This window comes from Leguminivora glycinivorella, chromosome 6, assembly GCF_023078275.1.
Source record: "Leguminivora glycinivorella isolate SPB_JAAS2020 chromosome 6, LegGlyc_1.1, whole genome shotgun sequence".
Taxonomy (NCBI): Eukaryota; Metazoa; Arthropoda; class Insecta; order Lepidoptera; family Tortricidae; genus Leguminivora; species Leguminivora glycinivorella.
The window spans coordinates 9187919-9211451 of NC_062976.1; the positions used below are offsets into that span (position 1 = coordinate 9187919).

The 23533-nt window shown below is 37.2% G+C and overlaps 1 protein-coding gene across 1 annotated transcript in view; it reads right to left on the reverse strand.

The window, feature by feature from the left end:
* The window catches only part of LOC125226885 (LIM domain transcription factor LMO4), a 311552-nt gene extending 288306 nt beyond the window's left edge, over nucleotides 1-23246 (reverse strand). Inside the window, exon 1 of the mRNA XM_048131045.1 lies at nucleotides 23140-23246. The gene's annotated coding sequence lies outside the window, so the exon portion shown is untranslated. The remainder of the gene's footprint in view (nucleotides 1-23139) is intronic.
* Between the last annotated feature and the right edge of the window lie 287 nt (nucleotides 23247-23533).

Sequence of the window (23533 nt, forward strand, 5' to 3'; positions counted from 1 at the left end):
CCTCCTTAGAACTTGTACACTCCTTTTTACTGTGTACTTAACACAGCAAAAGGGAATGTACAAGTTTCTAATGGGGTGGCAACGCGCATGTGACACTGTTTGAGTTGCAGGCGTCCATAGGTTACGGTGACCGCTTTACATCAGGCGGGCCGTATACTTGTTTGCCACCGACGTAGTATAAAAAAAAAAAAAGTTACAATTGCTGTACGCTGTACCTTAGTCCTATACGTATGAAGTTGACCAAAATACAAAAACTAGCGATTCCTGATAAGTGAATATTTTGATTTTCGTGAGTTGAAGCACGCAGAACTCTTTTGATACGTATAAGTAGGTGTTAGCATATATTAAATATAAGAAGATCATACCATCCCATACATTAAAACGCGACCGCCTAAGAACGCGCATACACTACACCACATATAGATGGCGCCACAAAAAAAATGTCTTGGAGCTTTCGATTATACTTGTAGACGGTGTTGTGTCACTTTTGACATAGATTTATGGCTCGAAAGTGACACTTACTCGTAACGCCAATCTGCAAATAATCGATGGCAACAAGGCATTTTTTTGTGGCGCCATCTATGTGTGGCGTAGTATATGCGCGTTCTCGTGATCTTCTTATATTCAATCTATGGTATTAGACAGGTTTGCGTGGTTTCATAAACATAATAGTAGTTTTATGTTGACATTAGAAAAACAATTTTCACTTGCACTAAAAATTTATCGAAGATAATGTATTATATTCTCATACCAGTACCTACAATGAGGGCCTCCTCATCACAGTGCCTATTGGCTTCGTGCGAAGTGCATAGAGGGGGTAAGCAAAGTGATCGCAGTGCTTGCGGTGGTCAAAATCGACACTGATTGTGGTTGTCATCTATCAAAACTCATAAAATATAATACAATGTGTAATGTTTGATATGGGGCATCAATGTTATTTAGTTGTTAATTGTAAAAATAATGGCATAAATAGTCGTTGCACGTTCTATGCGTTTCTTAGAGCAAACTGGAAATTGGATCAAAGAACTAAATGGATAGATACGGTGAAAAGAAAACGTAAGTGACATGTCAAAACAAACCATTATAATAAATTATATTTAAGCTTTGGTTACCTAATATTGTTCAATACGCTGTTAGTATTTTTCCTACCGTAAAAGATTATGCTTAAAGATTCAGGCCTAGCCTGGGAATAGGCCGGTGTCGGATATTTCTGCGGCCGCGGACATGACTAGATACTTACGTTTAGATTTGTTTTATATGGCATTAACGGGACGGAGGTTTAGCGAATACCATATCACTAGCTCGAAGAACTTGTACCATTACTCCTATATTCTTCAAGATTCCTTATATGCCCTGCCAGCACCAATTTATTGACTCTTTCTGAAGTCTGGGGTTGGAAGTTTATACCGTGAGTAATGCTTTGGAAACTGATTTTTGGTATTATATCCATGTTTTTATAATCTATCTACCTAAATTACACTTGAAATAGTAGCTCTTGTTATTCGATTTGCCAATTACACTGACATCTTATCCCGCAGGTGTCTAGGCATGTCACTGTCATTCATATCTGTGACAGAGAGAAGAATATCTTCTTCTCGCTCTCACGAATGACATTCTTTATCTTTGCAATGGACTAATAAGGTGGCGCCATCTGTCATAACCTTTAAGTGTGCCTCCTCATTATACAGTCATATGTTCCGTACATTATCTGTATTATTATCTGTAGGGATTTGGTGGGTAATAAACAGTGATGATGTTTGAAACATATGATATCCATACTAATATTATAAAATGGGAAAGTGTGTGTTTCTGTTTGTTTGTCCGTCCTTCACGGCTAAACGGAGCGTCGAGTCTACGGGATTTTGGAGATAGTTGAAGGGATGGAGAGTGACATAGGCTACGTTTTGTCTCTTTCTAACGCGAGCGAAGCCACGGGCAGAAGCTAGTAGATCATAAAGGCCTATTAAATATTAGGTAGTGGGTCAATTCAGCTGTAATGTTACGAAAAGAAATTAATTTAAAGTACAATTTGTTTTTTTTTTATAATATAGTTTTTGGACTTTATGATCCATTGAGGTTACTAATGTTTACAGCTGAAAGAGCCCATAGTAGCTATAAATAGGCTACTTGCCTCCTAGTCAAATCAGCTTCTTTTTAAGAACTGTCAAAACGAATTTTAACGACTTGCTAATATGGAATTTATATGAAATCGAATTGAGTGACGTCACGGCCAATTCAGTTACTTTATATATTTCTACCTGACTTATTAAATAGAAATTAGATTTAAAAATAACTTCTGTCCATGTTTTTCTTATAATTATCTGATGCTTTAATTCGTGCATGGTATAAAATATTTTTCCCCTCACTATCTCGGAAACACGTGTTTTGTCCTTTAATACCAGCGGGTAAAAATGCATTTTATCCACTAGTGGATAAAGTAGTTCAACCTTGAATATAGTCAAATTTTCTGCATTAAAATTGATAAAACTGGGTGAATCTAGTGATTAAGATGATTTACCACCTAAAGATGTACTGGAAGCCGTGATAAACGCGCTTTTTGCGTTGTACTTTCCTCGCTATAGTGAGGGGAAAAATATTTTATTTTAACTACAGTCAAGTTCCCTATTTCCAGTCTACAGTAAGTGGTCTATGTGTCCCCGCCCATTCAGTTTGTGCGACCACAGAGAACCGTCGCACCTCCAACCAGCTTATTCCACTTTGATTCGCACCCAATGCTATATCGAGCGAAATACCGCAAAAATATAAAGAATATTCACAATAGTGTCTTGTAAGTAGAGTGGATGGCATCTCAAAATATCTGAGGGTAAATGATGAATTATTTCTTTTTTTAGGGTTCCGTAGTCAACTAGGAACCCTTATAGTTTCGCCTAGAGATGGGTAGTGAGTAAATACTCATGAGTAAATATCGAGTAAATACTCAGTATTTACTCAAAATACCCGTATTTACTCATTTTTACTCAAATTGGTGGGTATAAACTATTTAGCGTGCTGAAATGGAAATATAAATTAAAAATATTGGTGTATTTTGTTATCGACTTCTAAGTTAAGTAATCAAATTTATATGAATTTTATTTTAAAGACGTGCTCTCCATACATTTAACTATTTTTCTCAAAAATAAAATTCAAAAATTACCAGTATGTTATACATCATCTGATAGGTCTTTAAAAATTAATTGAATGTTTCTAAAAAAGTTTTTTAATAATATGAATAGTTTTGGAATAAAACGATAATTAAGGCCAAAATAATGTTTATACCTATACCTTTCGAATTCGTTATTGGAAAAATATCCAGAAAACGTCAAATTATTGCCCATAGAATACAAAACACATAACTAGTACTTTGAACGTCATCAGCTGAGCCATTTTTGAGTTTTCTTTAGAAAACCCTTAATAAAAGGTCGTAAGTGCCACATTAACAATCACTTTCGAACGTCATGCCGTTATCTAGAACATCGATTTTATTTAAGTCTCATACTTTTACTGTAAATACCTGCTTTTTTAAAACAGAACTGCGAACTAAACATTAACTATTTTTTTCTCACAATGATTACCTCTTTTTCAACAAACTAAGAGTCCCATAAGCTTCTGATAATATAAATAGCATTTAAACATGTCCACACAGTTAAAATAAATACGACTAAGTACATAAATCTCATTTTTTTAATTATTTTTAGGTAACAGTTTCTACTCATCCAAATGAGTAAATACGAGTATTTACTCGGTGCTTTGAGTAAATTACGGGTAAATACTCAGTATTTACTCACCCCTACCCATCTCTATTCGCCTGTCTGCCTGTCCGTCCGTCCGTCCGCGAATAATCTCAGTGTCCTCAGTGACCTAACTAGCACTAGAAAGCTGAAATTTGGTAAGGTAAGTAAATGAAGTTGTGCGCCAGTAAAATTATCCTTGATAGTCGTATCAAAACCCGCTTAGAACTATTAAAAATTACTTCGATGCGTGAGCAAGTCCGTTGGTATGTGTTATGTAATTGCTATAACGGTAATATGTATACCCGTTTCATAAGTATAATATAAATACAAGAAACAATAACGCCATTTTCGAATTAGGTAAGGTACAGCAGGGCAAATCTCGACTGGGGGACAAATGTGACTGGTCCATTTTTTCCATGTTTTACAATATTTGCATTATTAAATAGAGTGTCCACCGGTTACATATGGTAGGCGTGTTCAATGGATATATGTAGAATTCAACATATGATAGTGTAATAATGGAAAAAATAGATTAGTTATAATTGCCCCTAGTCGATTATTAGCCCGCTGTACCTTACTAACATGTATATACACGTAATGTAGGGAGTCTTTTTTTTTAAACCTAACGTGTGATATATTGTTGGATATGTATTTATAAATGAATAGGGGTTTTCTAATAGTTATTTGTTTTACAAGGGGGCAAAGTTGTTGTTTAACCGCACGTGCCAATATTGATACCCGAGCAAGCGAAAGATTCCAATATTGAACCGCGAGCGTAGCGAGTGGTTCAAAAAGTGGAATCTTGAGCGTTGCGAGGGTTTCAAGGCACGAAGGCTAAACAAACTTTGCCACCGAGTGAAACACAAAATTTTTCACTACACCAACACGAACAGAATACTGACTATAAAACATCAAAATAAATCAAATCCATCAATCTATTCAATATTTATGATTCAAAATAATCATTTGTAGGTAAATTCTACCAGCCAGCTAAAGCCATCGAGTTAAAATTTGTATGAAAATACTTTGCACTCTTGTGGATAAAATGCAATTTTGCTATCTGTTTTCGAATAGCAAAGTAAGCCTTTATCAGTTGGTGTGGTGAAAAATCATTTTTTGATATTGTTAATATTTTCGGAAATAATCGGTCCAAAAGTTAAAAAAATGAGTGTAAACATTAAAATCCTGAAATCATTCAATATCCAACATCCAAACCTTCGACTCCAATCGTGTGTTCGTTAAATTAAACACCGTATAAAAGTAGTAAGTTACCAAAGGATCAACAATATCGGAGCCTGCGCCTCACAAATGGTTCGCTAGTGCGCTTCCGAGTAACAAGCGCGAAAGGATTCCGCATTAAAAACAGATGAATGATGCTAAATGGTCGCGGCAGACGGGCGGGCTGAACGCCGTTTTATATTTATTTCGTTTTTACAAAGAACGCTTTTATAATTGATTGACAATAATTAATATCGCCAGTATCATTACTTAATTAGGTATTCTTTCTTTATGTTATTTTCTAAATTAAATCCGCAACTGATACCGTGATAGTGAGTCTAGAGAGTATTTTGTTACATAGCTGTGTACCCTGAATAATCGCAATAATGAGTGGTAAGTCTGGTGACATACATGTCACACACTTCTGAATAGGTAAGTTTGAAAGCAGCTGCTTTGATAAAAACAAATTCCCGGGCTAATACTTTAGGTTGGTTTGCAATTTGAACGGGAAAGCTACAAAAAGATGAAGAAATCATTTGGCTCTCAATTTCGAAACAAACTTTAGGAGTCATAAACTGAAAAATCATCATACGCGAAAGAAAAAATGACCAAGCCCACTGGTGGCTGCGATAAATCAGGGTGGTGGAAATAATTTGATTTGTTCCCTACTGTGGGAAACCTTACGATTAGTATCAAAAGAGTTTAATTTTATGTTAAACTCCGTAACGTTCAAACAACTGTAGAGAAGTTTATGTCACTTTAAAACACGGCACCAGCGTGCGTAGCCGAATCCACAACGCTCACGAAACGAAAAGCTCGTAGATATCTATCTCTATCGCTCTTGCGTATTGGCGCGATAGAGCCAGACTACCCTTCGCGGCGTTTCGTTTTCGTTTCGCGCCGTAGAAATGCAATTCGGCTACGGGGCCTCTATAGAAAGAAATAAAAACTGTCACTATCATTCTACCCGATCATAAGTACTATCATCATAATAACCGTCCGTTCCGCCCGCCAGTTTGCTACGGCAGCGCGGCCGATTGGTTTAGTTAGCAGGCAGCGCGCCGCCTCATTTGCTTGCCGCCACGACTTGTTAGCGCTCTTTTCATCCAACACCAGTTCTAACTATCGCTTAAAGCGTAAATCGTGTCATAGATGACGATATAAACGTTTACCTAGCGATTTTAGTTGGAAATCGAACGGCAAGAAAGCTTTTGGCTGGTAAACGTTGAGAAGAAATATTTAAAGCATGGTTTTTAAAGCATGGCAACTACATACATCCTAAAATATTTTATTTCGAGTTAAAAATCATCTTACCCCACGTACAAAAGTAACCCCAGTTTATCGTACTACTTCGTAACATTTGACCTAGCAATCAGTAAGTTCCGTCGAGGGCCTAAGCTGCGACAATACTCCACGTGAGAACGATTTTAATATCTTCAATTGTTTTGTAAATATTTATTTTGTACAATATTCATACAGACTAGGAATTAGTACCTAAGGTCCGTCGAGGGTCTAACCTGTGGCCCTAGCAGCCCCGACTGGCGACGTGAGAGCGACGTAATGATCCTTAATGATTTCGCCCGCAGCGGTACCGCGTGAACTCGAACAGCGGAATACATGTGCCCTTTAAAGGTTCTACTCATTTTAGCGCTTAAAATATTGTTGTTTCGTGTAGCTTTAGTTTCATACCTAGTACAAAAAGCGTGGTAAAAATTGTTTGTTAAGTAAATTTTTGACTAACAAAATATGACGCGGAAATGCTGCGAGCGTCATGGACACTTTTACACCAGGAACGACTGAGAACAGTTTTATGTTTTCAATGTTATTGGTTAATTAGTTACTGTTTTAGGTTTATATAAAATTTGTTAATTATTATAGTTAGTCTTTGTTTATTGTCTGTGTGCTTACGAATAAATCAATTTATAAGAAGTACTAGTATTCCATAAAGTTCCGGTACGAAATATGAGTTTTTAAAGTCTTTAGACAGCAAAAGTATATAATAATACCCTTGGTTAGAAAGTCTTTTAATTTACTAATAAAAAATCATTGGATCGCCTAACCGACCGTAAATTTTGGTTGTAATTTTTCTTATTTTTTCTATGTTCCCTTTGTTTTCCATATTTACCTCATTTACGATAGCGATCTCATACACGCCGGTATAGGAGCCGAGACGTGCGGCGTGCCTCTGCCGCCGGCGTCCCATTAAAAATAATCGATGCTTGCAAAAATATCGAGGGCTTTCCACTAATGACATCGGGCGAAAACAAAGCGAACGGGGTCGGTCGTGCCGACACTCGGCTGAGGACCTCGGTTCTTACCGCGTGCCTAGTGTGATGCTCGAGCCAGAGTCTCTCCTGGTCATCACTTAAATAACTCAAAACTTAGTTAATAGCAAGCCCGTTAATTTGTACGATATACCTGCAGGACAATTCTAGGGCCTCATGAGGACCTTGGTCTGCATTTGATGGTCCTCTTAAAAACTGGCACCACAAAGACCTGTGCTCCAAATCGATGTTTTCAAAAATATCGAGGGCTTTCCACTAATGACATCGCGCGAAAACAAAGCGAACGGGGTCGGTCGTGCCGACACTCGGCTGAGGACCTCGGTTCTTACCGCGTGCCTAGTGTGATGCTCGAGCCAGGGTCTGTCTTGGTTAGCACTCAGAACTTAGTCAATAGCAAGCCCATTAATTTGTCAGGTCATGTATGTTGCTAATGTTCCTCTATACCATATCGGAGCTAGGAGTAAGCAACAGCATAGTATTAAGTATGGCGCACGTTGAAGTTCTTTGAGAACCTTGGTCTGTAACTGCATTTGATGGTCCCCTTAAAAATTAGGAACCACAAAGGCCCCAAACCGTGCTCCCAATTGATGTTTGCACAAATATCAAGGGCTTTCCACAACATATTAACATCGCGAGGAAAATCAAAGCGAACGGGTTCGGTCGTGCGTGGTCGTGTCGACACTCGTGATGCTCAGGTCATCCTCAAGGGTGAGGATCTTGGTGGCAGTGCCCTTACGACATCAGTTTACAGTATAGTATTAGCAAAACTTAGTCAATGGCGAGGCCTTCGAGTCCCCTCTGGTCCCTCCTAAAAGTCGATACAGACGGACTCAAGTACTGCAAATTCTATGGAAACTGCACGCTGACTTCACTCCAACGGCAACGGTGAAGTACCTATATAAACTAATATACTTACTTACTTACTTGGCTGGCACGATAACCCAAAATGAGTTTTGGCCTCCAACACAAGAGCACGCTATTTGACTCGGTCTTGAGCGGTATCGCGCCAGCTTTCGCCGACGCCGAGCTCACGGAGGTCTACCTCCGCTCTCTCCACCCAACGATATTTTGGGTGTCAAGCAGAACGGCGTCCAATCGGTTTCCCCAAGTAGGCCCTTTTGACTGCCCGGTCTTCTCCCATTCTATAACTAATATAGGATGTAGTCTTCCTGTGTCGGCCCTAATCATTCTAAGTACATGCTTGTGCTCGCTAAGCGAATGGAACTTCACTCCTGCATAGTTAGGTAAGGGCCGCCTAAGCGTCGAGTTTGGACGCAAAAAGCCTGAGATTTGGTCGTCTTGCCGACAAGTTTTTCTCATTAGTTTGCAGCACTACTTAGCTGAATATGGTCATTAATTTTATTTCATGAGCCTTGTAGAAATTGTAAAAATGAATATGAGAAACTAAAATTTTTACGGGTTATCACAAATTTGATACAGCATTTTTATGCATTTACTGATTATTATTAAAATTTGAAAAAAAAAAAGCCATCTGCATTTTCTGATCAAATATGTGACATATCTAAGATGCAATAACTATTTTGCTAAATAATACATATTAAATGATTTGTTCATAGTTTACATATAGGACAGTAACGTAATGGTATGTATTACATACAAATATACATACAAATACAAATAAATATAGCGAAATAATAATTTTCAGTAAATAAACATTGATGGTTTTTCCGGTCGATTTTATTACCTTTCATTGGAGCGTACCAGGTGCCGTAGCCGAATGGCATTTCTGCGACGCGAAACGAAAACGAAACGCCGCGAAAGGTAGTCTGGCTCTGTCGCGCTAATACGCACGAGCGATAGAGATAGATATCTACGAGCGTTTCGTTTCGTGAGCGTTTGTGCCATTCGGCTACGTACCCAGGCCAGGCCCCGCAGCCGAATGGCATTTCTCCGACGTCAAACGAAAGCGATACGCCGCTGGCTCTGTCGCGCCAATACGCAAGCGCGATAGAGATAGATATCTACTAGCGCTTCGTTTCGTGAGCGTTTCGTGAGCGATTGTGCCATTCGGCTAGCCACCCTGAAATGTCTAAAATGAAACAGCATGGAGTACTTTATAGATTCGAAGACGTTAAACCACCCCTTCACTTTACGAGCCCGAACTTTATTCCCAAACTCGGTGTTTAATAAGTTAATTCAGGTGAAGACGCGGCGCGCCTTTGTTTTTCTTGCAAATGAAATTATGGCGCTGGTAAAATATTTTACTGTCTGTCAATTCCACTTGAAATGTTGAGTTGTAAAGTGGAGTTAAAATTTTATTGGAGAATTACATATACAGAATACCATACATTCAAGAGCTTTTTGTATTCAATTGAGCTCTATGAAGGCAAAAATAGTAAAGAAAATGTAATTTTTTTATATACTACGTTGGTGGCAAACAAGCATACGGTCCGCCTGATGGAAAGCGGTCACCGTAACCTATGGACGCCTGCTACTCAAAGAGTGTCACATGCGCGTTGCCACCCCATTATAAACTTATACGTAACTTTTGTGTAGGACTTTAAAATGGTCACAAAACAGCGTACTTAGGTTTTACTTTTTATTTCAAATCCGATAATAAGACATCTTATCGTCCTATCTTTTTATGTAGCCAAACACTAAACTAAAATAGATACCTACCATACAACAAAAAAAGTTCCCTAGCCGAGCACTAGTAAAGATTTCCCCTCACAAAACGCATTATCATACTAATATTATAAATGGGAAAGTGTGTGTGTCTGTTTGTTTGTCCGTCTTTCACGGCAAAAGGGAGCGGCGAATTGACGTGATTTTCTAGATGGAGATAGTTAAAGGTATGGAGAGTGACATAGGCTACTTTTTGTCTCTTTCTAACGCGAGCGAAGCCGCGGGCAAAAACTAGTCTTATATAGTTTAACTATAAGGTATCTACAGCGGGTCAAATCTTGACTGGGGGGGCAATTGTAACTGATCCATTTTTTCAATTACTTACATATTACACTATGATGTTATACATGTATCCACTGAACACGCCTACCATATATAACCGGTGGACACTATTTAATAATGCAAACAATGTCGTCATCATCTTCATCTTCCTTGCGTTATCCCGGCACGGCTCATGGGAGCCTGGGGTCCGCTTTGACAACTAATCCCAAGATTTGACGTAGGCACTAATTTTACGAAAGCGACTGCCATCTGACCTTCCAACCCAAAGGATAACTAGGCCGTATTGAAATTAGTCCGGTTTCCTCACGGTGTTTTCCTTCACCGAAAAGCGACTGGCAAATATCTAATGACATTTCGCACATAAGTTACACGCACGCGAAAAACTCATTGGTACGAGCCGGGGTTCGAACCCGCGACTTCCAGATCGAAAGTCGCACGCTCTTACCGCTAGGCCACCAGCGCTTAATGCAAACATTGTAAAACATGGAAAAAAAAGGACCAGTTACTTTTGGCCCCCTATTCGAGATTTTCCACGCAGTACCTTCAGTCAAACAATTTTCATTCAAAGCAACTAGGAAAGCTAGCAATGTATATTCCCTGCCACAAAATACCGAAATATATTAAGGAGCGGAACAGCGCAATAAAAATTAACGAAACCGCCGCAACAAATTTACAGGAATATACGCGACACGGCGGGTTATTTAAAGACTAAATGACTGTAATAAATTCATTCTGGCTAGATTTCCCCACTTCTCTTTATATCTGTCCCCTCCGTTTAAGAAGAACGTATCTTCAGTGTTTCTCTGACGTAGTAAGTCCGTTTGTGTTTGTGTGTAAGATTTTTGTTTGTTTACAGACTCCAATTAGGCTAAGTTACGGGGCATTTATTGCAGTTGAAATTTGTGAGATGACTCTTGTCAGTTCGGAATGTCTTTGAATTATTGACCGGCCTAATAACGTCTGTAGTTCTGTACTAGTGAATTATTTTCGAAAATTGAGGTAAACAATTTCAGGGGTGCCAATCATGGGAGAAGCGGCGATAAAAATAAACTGGTGTTTAGAAATTATTTTTAAACTATGTTGGTGGCAAACAAGCATACGGCCTACCTGATGATAGGTAGTCAATGTATCCAATAGACGACTGCAACTCTATAGAACTGTGACCGACTGTTCACCTTCCTGCAGATATTTACTCCTTTTAGATCCTCTATTTTTTCAATTATTTTTTTTCGTACTCTTCACGATAACTGATAACTTCGTGAAGCGTTGGTAGGAATCAGTTTTAAAGTTACATAAGTAAACTCTGAGAGTCGAAACTTATATCTCTTTGAAAGGAAATTTTAAGCCAGATACGTCGGACATCACCTCCGACAATAGAAAAGCGAAGATGTGCACTTGTGCAGAAATCATGAATGTTCGCATTGTGGGTCGTTACGCGTTTGAATGATCCGCGATAGAGGGGATAGAGGGGGAGGGGGGTTGTATGCAACAAAGCTGGCGTATAATTGGTGCTGCGTACTGGGCCCGGGCCGCGGGCGAGCATCGTTAGCCTTTCTTTCGTAGACGCGGTTTTGTCCGGAACGGCTGCTTGCTAATTAAGTATGAAATTAATTGATGCAGCAAACTTTGCGAGTGAAACTTGAATTAATTGGCACGTCCGGCTTCAGCCTAATTAGGAGCCTGAGGCTTTTCAGTATCGCGCTCGTTGAAGCCGTGAAAAACACACAAAAGTGTTGTGAGTAGTGTGCGGTAGCGAGTATGGCTCGGTTTATTGCGGCCTGTCTCCCAAATTTGTGCATTTGTGGACTTTTATGAACTAAGTAGATAACTAATTTAATTTTTAAGGTATTGTTTATGCACTTTACTGAAATAATGAACATATTACTGGTTACAATTTGCTTTAAATAAGACAGCTTTTAATAATTGTTGTTTTTAATTTTACCGATTTACCATCCAAACTACGAGTACCTAAATATAACCTAAACACACAATTATATTGCGTTATTTGATCGCAGACTTCTTATTAGTTTTATTTAGCTCTGCTACTAACCTACCGCTAATTTACTTATATAAGGTCCTAATTTATTAGTTGCAGATATTTTAACACATGATACTTTACATTAAAATAATTAACTTTAAATATAAATTAAGAAATCTTTTCATGGAACTTTTTTGATTTCAAATTCCTAACAAAAAAATTAATTATAATTTCGTCTAAAAAAATCATCATGTGCATTATCACATGTCACAATAACACTGTCTGTCATGTCAACAATTGTTTGTTGTAAATGTCTCAAAGGTTCGGCGGGAAAACTGCACATGTCATTGAAGTGGCCAGTTACAGTTAAGTGGTACGTATAATAAAAGAGGTACTAGAATCTGTTCAATGAGTTTTCATTTAATAATCACATAAACAGGGTGTTTTTACGTAGCAAATTTGTTTTTCCGTTTTCTCCAAAAAAACATCGTAAAAGCTATAATGTTTTACGGTTTAATATACTCCAGAGACCGAGTACTATCAGCTGTAAAAATATCTGCATCTAATAGTAAGAATAAGAAATAGTTTAGAGAACAGTGCATTGAATTTAAGTAAGTACAGTCGAATTGAAATAGCTATCATACACGAAAGAAAAAAAGGACAAGGCCCACTGACGGCCGACCCAGGAATCGAACCCGGGTCTTCAGCATATGACTTTACCACTAGACCACCCGCCCGCAAAAAAAAAATCAATAAAATATTTTGATTTGTTCCCCAGTTGTAAGTACTACCGTTAATGAACACGGCCGTGTAATCTGTTCAATCGTTAGAGAGTTTTCAGATTATCCAATCCGATCCACTCTACGTCTTGAAATTATGCTGGTGGGAATTGCTAAACCATACGTATTTTACACACCGATTTCAATACACGTATAAAATAAAAAGTACTTATTTAAAAGCAATCCATACCATTGCAGGTACCCTAGTACTACATTGATTCGTCAGGTCTCGCCCGGGGCAGGCACCTCCATAATTAACATACATTATGAATTACTGAAAATGACCGCCTCCAACGACCCTAATTGTACGTTACCATCTCATCGGAGTATCTTTTAATGAATAGGTCCATATTTATCAATACGATTCCGACTATCATTACCCACAGGGAATCATGTTTTATGGCTTATTATACATAATTATTTTGAATAAACATAATTTTTACAATGCAGCGTCGACAGGTCATCTGTAGTTTCATTTTTATTTACAAATTAAGTGATACGCAGACAGTTTCTTTGTAGTTTTTGTGTTTGTGGAGACACAAACGTGGTGTATTAAATAAGGCCCGTTGCATCAACTACATTTGACAAACACGTCAACGTTATGCAGAGATCTGCGGCCCTTCCCATACGATATAATTTAGCGAACTCTTTAACGGTGACAGACGGCTTGATGCAACCGACCCTTAGGGCCTGTTGCATCAACCACATTTGACAGACACATCATCGTCAACGTCAATGCGTTCTCACATTATCCGATCCGGATATCGGATGTCGGAAGGATTTCAATGAAAAAAATCCAAGATGGCGCCTGTAATGTATGGGATATCGGTCTGACATCCGATATCGGATCGGATAATGTAAAAACGCACTGAGTGTAAGATTTTTTAACCAAACATTTCCTCTAGAAATAACTAGTTTACTAGCTAATAAGGGTCCCTAGAAGCCCGAATTTACTAGATAAAGTGGAATTTTATCATCATACTAGATGAAAAGTTATCTAATCATTGTACAGAGCCAAAATATATCTTTATTAAAGCTTTACATATAAGCTTTCTAAACACAATTCACATTACCCAGTAATTACTTCACACAAACCATTAACTAGCGAGCTTAAAGCTTACCTACATCATTATCTTAAAATGTAGCTGAATGCACTAACAACATGTAAACAATACTTAATAATGATGGCAGCCCGTTATGCGCGTGTCATAACGTGGCTTAGTTTCAGCTCTAATTTAGCAACGCCATTACCATACGGATAGTTTCATTAGGACTTGGAAAGTTTAAATATTAAGGTCAGTCTTTTAACCTCAGGTTGCCAGGTTTCACAAAGTAGAAAAAAAATATTTTTATTTAGACTAGTTATAGAATGTCAATGGAATTGTCGCATGTCGCATATGCGATTAAAATGGTAACTATTAATAATGATGGTAGGCTGTTACGCGCGTGTCATAACGTGGCTTAGTTTCATATCTAATTTAGCAACGCCATTACCATACCGATGATATCATTAGGACTTGAAAAGTCTATGTATTAAAGCCAGTTTTTTTAACCTCAAGTTTCACAAAGTAGAAAAAGGGATATTTTTATTTTATTTAGACTATAAAATGTCAATGAAATTGTCGCATATGAAGGGAATTATGCGATTAAAACGGTAACTATTAATAATGATGGCAGCCCGTTATGCGCGTGTCATAACGTGACTTGGTTCCAGCTCTAATTTAGCAACGCCATTGCCATACGGGTAGTTTCATTTTACTTGGAAAGTGTCAGTATTCCGTATTCTTACCTCAAATTTTACAGACTATAAAAATAAATGATAAACTGCAGTATTCGAACAATGCTTCTAAAATAGCACTGCATGGGACATTATACCGATCTACCAGATTCAAAAGCGACACGACTCAAAACAAATTCTTACGTCATTTTTGACACTGACAAATCCGATCCTAATTCGATAAGGGCCACTTGCACCAACGAAAATGGAGGGTTAACCCACCATTTTATATGGTGTTTGACAGATGACAGCCCACTAACCCTGAGTTAAGTGGTTGGTGCAAGAGGGCATAAAAGTCTTATTATTTAGCCTATTGAATATGTAAATGACATTGTTACAAACATTTTGGTTTCGCTAATTTATGTAACACAGGATACCTAGGTGACGTTTCGTTAGTGACGAAGTTTATATTATGAATAAGATACCTATTTTTTGAATTATAATACTGGCTGCAATAACTGTGTCACACAGGTCACCTATTGTCCCGGATTTGTAAGAACCTCTTTTTGACACATGACATCATCCACAAAACGTAAACTCGCGCAACCTAATGAAATTTTAAATAAAATCCAGTAATAATATTTAAAAAATCAAGTACTTAAAAACAATATTTCGCTTACTTTAAAGTCTTTAAACATAATATAACACATGTTACATTTTTGCGGATCTTCGTTAGTGAGTATTTTACGATATTAATTTATCACACAGCATTTACATATCATGTCATTTATCGTTCATTTTTATTTTTAAACTAGTGCTGTAGCAGAGTCTATCATTTCGATTCAAATGACATTTCCATCAGTTGATAGAAATCTAATATTTAATTATAATATACGATACTTTAAAGAAATAAAAATTACAATAAAATTAAATAAGATGAAAACAACGAACAAACCAGACGCTAGATGTGGGGGGCCCTAAGCTAAGAAGCTTAGCCTCATTACGAACATAGACAAAAAATTACCAGTCATAACAATGAAAACATAATTACTGAAGTTGTAGGGCGAAGGTGTATCGTCCCATAGAAAATTTGAATTTCGCAGCTTATTTCAGTGAGAAGATTTTAGAAATCAGGGGGCCGATTTTTGAGTCTCACTGTCACTAAAATACCGGTTGAAAACGGTGAATTGCCTATTATTTTCAGTGACAATTTTCTGAATTCGAACGCCGTGAGACTCAAAAATCGGCCCCCAGTGCTTTGTTAATTTTAGTTTTAATATAACCGTTTCTAGTTTACAATTTCAATTATATTTTCAATTACATACTATTCAAACAATTCGTAAATAATCGCTAGATTTTGCAAACGATTCGTCTTAGCCACATCTCTACAAATTTCAATAGATATGTGTCAAAAAGAGGTTCTTAAAAATCCGGGACAATAGGTGACGTCGGTAGATCTAACGTTACGCTGTCGGTTTAAATAATGTTTCATTGGTGACGAAGTTTAATTCAAATTGCATGATGGCAAGTATTATAAATAGAATATTTGTGGAGTTATAATACTGGCTGCAATAACTGTGTCACACAGGACACCTAGGTGACGTCGGTAGGTCTAACGCTGATGTTTACGTTACGCTATCGGCTTTAATGACGCGTCGTTAGTGATGGAGCTTCGTAAATAATGCATGCTCTTATATGTGGCGTTCTACGTCTAAAGGATCCTTATGTTTTTAATGCAATAAGACGACGCTTTTATCAGGATATATTTTGGAAAGAACATTAGTGCATCTACGTAAAGCATGAGTATCTTTTGAGCTTGGAAAGCGACTTATTATAAATCTAATAGTGCCATCAGGCATCAAAAACAATCACAAACATAATTTATAACAGTATCGTTAAACCAATAAGGTTTGTCCCGAAACATTTTTCATTCCTCAGTAGATGTTATATAACAACAATCAATTTGATAGGACTAATGGTTATATGCATTTAGTGTTGAAAAAATTGTAATAGTTTTGGTTGATGACGTTGATGTTGTTTAAGCGTCAAGCCTATAGCATTATTTGAAAATTTAAATTACCAATTTTTTCCTAGTAAAATGTATTTCATTTGAACATATAAAGTTACATAGTTTTTTTACGCACTACATAGTGCGAGAAGTGGTTCATTATATGTCAGGTCGAAACTTCGGAGGGGCATCTGTACTGAAAAACGTCGTACGATACACGTGCAAAAAGGAAATTCGTATTATATCGCCACTCGTTTCGAACTTCCTTTTTTTCGCACTTGTATCGTAATGTAGGTACTATTTTATAGTTGAATACTTCATTTACGTCTGCTTGTTTTCTTCAATAGCGCATGCAACATTTAAACGTTTTTATTATTACATTTCAGACTATAAATAATAAATAAATATTGGGGACACCTTACACAGATCAATTAAGCACCAAACTAAGCAAAGCTTGTACTATGGGTGCTAAGCGACGATATACAATACTTAAATAGATAAATACATACTTAAATATATACATAGAAAACATCCATGACTCAGGAACAAATATCTGTGCTCATCACACAAATAAATGCCCTTACCGGGATTCGAACCCAGGACCGCGGCTTAGCAGGCAGAGTCACTACCGACTGAGCCAGACTGGTCGTCGACTGAGCCAGACCGGTCGTATAGGTATACCAGTATTGAAAAAATATAATTTAGGTATATATATGTATATGTTATTCGCCGCATCGACGTAATACAGTTTAATATCAAAAGTCCTATGCAGCTTTTGTGTTGAACCGTATCGCACAGGCGATTTTAGTCTATTTAGGAAAAAGGTCTTAACTCCGCAGGATTCATTTGATAATTTTGTCGTTTTGTCGCAAGCGCGGTTTATCGCAGCTACGCTCATTACGCTTTGAAACACGGCGCGATGCGATATGTCGCGCGATCATTAGAGCGACACAAACAGGTACAGTCAGTTGCAGCTGTGCCTATAACTATACTGAAACACAACTTGTCAATAGCAATAGGCACAAAATTAAAATGTTCTAAGGGAGAAATCAACTCCTCCCACCTACATTTCAATTTGCCGCCATTTCTTTTGAAATATCGCACACCAAATTATCCTCACAAAAACGATGATTTTTTTATTTTATTATAAAGCCGACAAATCAGTTATTTAAAAAAAAAAATGTAAAATGAAAACCAGTATAATAAAAATATTACTGCGGCAGACGGACAGCTAGACTCACGACTGATCCTATAAGGGTTACGTTTTTCCATTTTGAGGAACGGAACCCTAAAAACGAATTTAGTTATTATAATTGTAAAGAAAGAGTGAACGCGATAATAAAAGAAACACCAAACGAATGGTATTTTGATCTACCTTAAAATTGTCTTTACGTTCCTTAAAATGGGCTGGGAAGTATCGCTTTTTGGGCGCAACAATTCGAGAGGACTGTAAAGGGATTTCATATATATTATTTTTTAGGCCTAGGCCTGCAAAGTAACTTTTTTTTTATAAAATATTGTCCTTTAGAGCATTTTTTTTTATTTCATTGTATGTTTGAGAAAAGCACTATACATGCCTCGGCGTGAAAACGGATTCCCGGCCTCGTATTCCTATCCGTATATACCCACTTGGCCAGAAATCCTCATTTTCCCGGCCTCTGATGTAATGTACTATACTTAGGTACCTAAAAACAGGAAAACATTTCGTCACAATCACTAAACGGCTACCTTTATCCAATCGGAGTTTCCCCAAAAACAATTGAAATTCATTATCCACCTCAGTTTTCCTCAGTATTTTTATTCAGTGGATAAAAAGTGGACTGGGACAAAAACCGCGGGAAAAAGCACCCTCTCAATAGGAATGGAAGCGATCCTCCGATTGCCATAAAAAGATCGCGGCCAATAAAACGTGGCGCACTGTCAGCGATGATTTGATCAGGGTTGCCGGGGTTGAAAGGAAATGTTAATTTTCTCTTTTTTTACGTGGTAGTCTGCAAGTAGGAATTGACTGCTGTCTTAATGGCGGAAATGGTTCTTATGAATAAACTATAGGTAAAACGATTAGCGAAAATTAATTGTTAATTTTACAATATGAAAGCCATCGAAACAACATAAAATTGAACTTGATTGACGTTGGTGACTATTCACACTATAAAACATATATAGAGATGGTAATATCAATCCTTTAATACCAAATAAACTATTCTTTAATCTAGCCCTGGATTTTGGTGACATCGACCGTTGCGCATAGCATTTATACGTAGATTTAGCAGATACCTCATCTAATAAAGTAATAATTTTGTTCCCAAAATTAAAGAATGACATATTTTTAATTACCTTCTGACGATTTATCCGTAAGTTAGCGAGTTTAAATCGTTAGACTTTTTTGTGTAATCCGTATTTCCCACTCTGGCAACCCTGGCCGAGAAGGGCGCGACACGGCGGGCCGCCCGCGACACGGTTTGGGCGGCATTTTTCCGCGCGGCAAACCTCATGACGACTGACTTGTTCCTCTAAATTGCCTCGACAAATCGCCTCGCTATTCGATTCGATTCTGTGGATTGAGGGAAATCTGGGACTTGAAATAGAGTTTGCAATTGTATATTGATGGTATATTTTAACTTGATGTGCCCTATACTTTGCAGCAATTGTAGCTGATTGCGTTTATGCTTTTAGGACAATTGATTGTCAACTAACGTAATATATTGAAGGGTTTTTGCGCTTTATAATATTGAAAACTAAATACTGCCTTTCCTTTTTTATACCTACTACATATTTAAGTTGATGTGTCTATCACTTGTACAGTTTTTAGCAAGAACTATTTAATAATAGACTGACAAAGCCCATACAAAAAAGCGTACCCCTGAAATGTATGGGCTTAAAACTAGATGGCGCTGTTTCGCAGCCTAAAAGTGCCAGAATCATATTTTCCCCAAATATTTTTGCGTTTTTTATTTTTTATAAGGGCAAATGACATATTTCTTTATTTTAAAATCATGATATCACGTCAATACAGATTAAAAAAAATTGTAGGCATCATCAGTGTAGTTATGATAGTGTTTAATAGGTGGCGCTATGAAGTATGGAAATCCTATATAAATGATCCTTGATTTTTAGCGCCCATGTTTAAATGTTTATTATGTTTTTCGGCACAAATTGCCAGGTATTTAGAAATAGTTGAAAAAGATGATCATATAGGTACCTAATCGCGTACAAGATGAAGTAAATATAAATTGACGACCGGTCTGGCTCAGTCGGGAGTGACCCTGCCTGCTGAGCCGCGGTCCTGGGTTCGAATCCCGGTAAGGGCATTTATTTGTGTGATGAGCACAGATATTTGTTCCTGAGTCATGGATGTTTTCTATGTATATAAGTATGTATTTATCTATTTAAGTATGTATATCGTCGCTTAGCACCCCATAGTACAAGCTTTGCTTAGTTTGGGGCTAAGTTGATCTGTGTAAGGTGTCCCCCAATATTTATATAAATTAATCAAGCGACGTATAAATTATAAAGATAAAAGTAGGCATTCAGTTCATTCCTTGTTCGTTATTAGTATTTTTTGCAGCGGAACTTTTTAAAATGATATAAAATAAACTGATACACCTGTCATAATCATAAAGTTTACCAAGTATTCATTTGATTATGTCTTCATATTTATTTATAAAGGTCTATTAGAGCGATGAACGATTAACGTAATTATAGTAGTATTGTAAACATGTTCTTTAAATGTATAGTGTTAGTATTAGTAATTATAAAAATACACCCGAATTATATAGTGTTAGTAATTATAAAAATACACCCGACAATTTATTCAACTATATTTATTTACATGAACATATTTACATAATTATATAAGAAACTAAGACTAAACTTAAAAGCTAGCTAATGTCTAAAATAGACCCTTGAGGCATTGTACCAAGGATACTGGCGACATTTCCTCGCTGTATCGTAATTCTGATACGTTGTGCGAGGAAGTCGCCAGCTCTTCGGTCACCAGTTACCTCAAACAGACGCTTCGCGATTTCTGTGAACAACTTGTTCGCGCTGGGACCCCATGGACCTAGAGTTTCTACGCCAAAGGTACTAAGTATATTTGGTGGTAGGAAAAATAGAGAGCTGGAAGAGCTAATGGCGGTGCCTAATATAATTGGCGAGATCGAAGCCAAACGGCTCCGAAGGCTCGGTCACCTGGAAAGGATGGGAGAGCATCGTGGTGTGAGTAGAGCATATGCGGGCCACCCGGGTGGAAAACGTCCGCGTGGGCGTCCCAGATATCGCTGGTGCGAAGAAGTAAGTTGGTAAGTAAGTAAGTAAAGGTGATAAATACACTGAATACATATACTACTATGCTTAATATAATATTTCATTCCCGAGCTGTATCGTATACAAAGACGCGAAGAAAACTCAATTCATTTGCAAAATTTGGTCATTTTTAGTTTAGAAGTCTTGAGACCAATATTATAAATCCCTGATAGTAAAGAAGACTTTTACCATCATTTTACCTACATTTATGTGATTTTTTAATAATTACATCTATTTACCTTAATCTCTATCACGCAAGTGATGGGTAGCTGAAATTATCATTAAGTAAATTGTTTATTTCATTATCATTAGGTAGCTTATAATGGGTTTTTATAACACTGGTGTAAAACATTTACTTTGTTTGACCACACAAAACTTGTTCTTTTTAAATTATACAATTAAATATACATATATAAATTTGCAACTCCGAGTAGGTAAATATATAATTAAATGTATTGCCACGGTTGAACGTATACCATAAAATTATAATATACGTAATTGGCTTGTTTGTTTAACGACCAAAGTATAGGTTACCTAATAATAATACAGTATCTTGATCACCATTCACCATATAAATAAAAGTTTACTGCAATTTCGCAATTACGTATATTTTTTTTAGCCTGCGTTAGTGTCCCACTGCTGGGCAAAGACCTCCATCATAATATTACTTGAATAAATTGAGCACACCCTACAATTTCAAATATGACCATTCATTATACATCCCTCAAAATAATCGTTACCTTAATTTAATAATAATTAACTTAATTACTAACTATCATTTATTTTAATTACACAAGTAATTAAATAACCAGCGATTAAACCCCGACATCAACTGTACCGCTCTCGTTAAATTAAAGAAACAACTAAATTAATAACACTTGATTTATATTTTTATTCTCCAATTAACTGTTTGTGCAGTCCAGGTAGCTAGCCAACGTCACAGTCGCTTACACTTGGCGTATCGTAGCTAGCTCTCTCTATCGCTCTTATGTAATCGACAGAGCAAGACTGCGTTTCGGTCGCCACGGAGCATCAACAATTGTCAACGGCTATGCCAACTTACACAATATGAGTATGTACGGTCGAACTCAGAAACATCTTTACAAACCGACATTACAATTATATGTACACCCGGCCTTATTGTTACTGTCTTAGACCCGCGTATACATATTTTAGGCAAGTTGGCTTGTGGAGATATTTATGAACTTGATTGTACTTTTAAACAAAATGTGTCACAATATAGAACCGACCTTAAAACCAAATAACATAAATGTGTTTTCATATTGCAGTGATTTAGCTTTGCTAAACGTACGTATGTGCTAGGCATGTACACGTAGACTAATTAAAACATGTACTCTTCGAAGATTAATGGTAGTTGAATAGTGAGGGTTATTACATAAACATTTAATTTAATTGCAAGATACTTATGTCTACGATAATTACGGAAATTCAATTAAAATACGTTTTTTTTTAATAATTTGATGTTGACGACGGAAAGGGCTTGTAAATTTTATTGTAAAAAGGTAGATTAGTAGTGCCTAAGTATACATATACAGACCTAAATTACGGTAAATGTAAGGAAACCCATTTTATCCTACATTAATCTCTCTAACTTTTCAGAGATTTCGTCATGTGAACTTTAAATTAAATTACCTAAAACCTTCTTAAATTCGTAATATTTTTTCTTCGGTGAAAATGACGCCCATAAAAGAATTTGAACAAATCTTTTACAAATATATTTTTTTACTTGGGTGAATTTTTGCTCTTCAAACTTAGTTTTTTATCAGCATACTTAATTGCATGATTATTTATTTTACTCTCTATTATGGTATGTACTACACTGTCTAATAATACGCTGACAATCTAAAATCAAAGTATTTTCACATTTTTCACTACCTATGTAGGTACAAAGACAAGACGTTGCCAATATTTCGTTTGATTTCGCAAGTTACATTCATAAGTTATGGAAGTCTCGTATAAACGTTCAATTTCAACGCAACACGATATTTACCTACCTACCTACCAATTTTAAACTTAGGTACTACCTGCATAAATTTTTCATTCTTTTTCCTCATTCAACTTTTCATCATCGGTCGCTAAATAAACAGACCTCGAGGTTCGAGGTATTCATGATACTAGAAGTTTAGCAGGTTTTGTCACTTATACGTTTTCCTGAAACCGTAAACTCACCTTATATCGCGTGTGTTGGGTAGTGTCACAACACCAACTGTCAGAAACACGTGGCGCCCTCAACGAACGCCCACCGACACTAGTTGAACACAATACAAAGTTCCTACCAAAATGCTAGTCTTAGCTCGAGTTGAAGTTGTAGTAATCATAAGTTGATGACTGTTAGTGGGAGAAAGTGGGAACGCTGTCGACGTAATAAAGTTGGTAGCGAGGTCGATCGCGAGTCAGCGTTGTAATTCGCGTCGCGTCGTCAGAGCGACTGAGCTATGCGGGCGCCGAAGTTCGCCGTCTGCGCCGCGCCGGTGGGCGGGCCGCGCGTCGCCGACCACGCCCACAGCTCCGCCCACACGCGACCACGCCCACTTGAATTAATAAAGCTGGCAAACACCGCCGG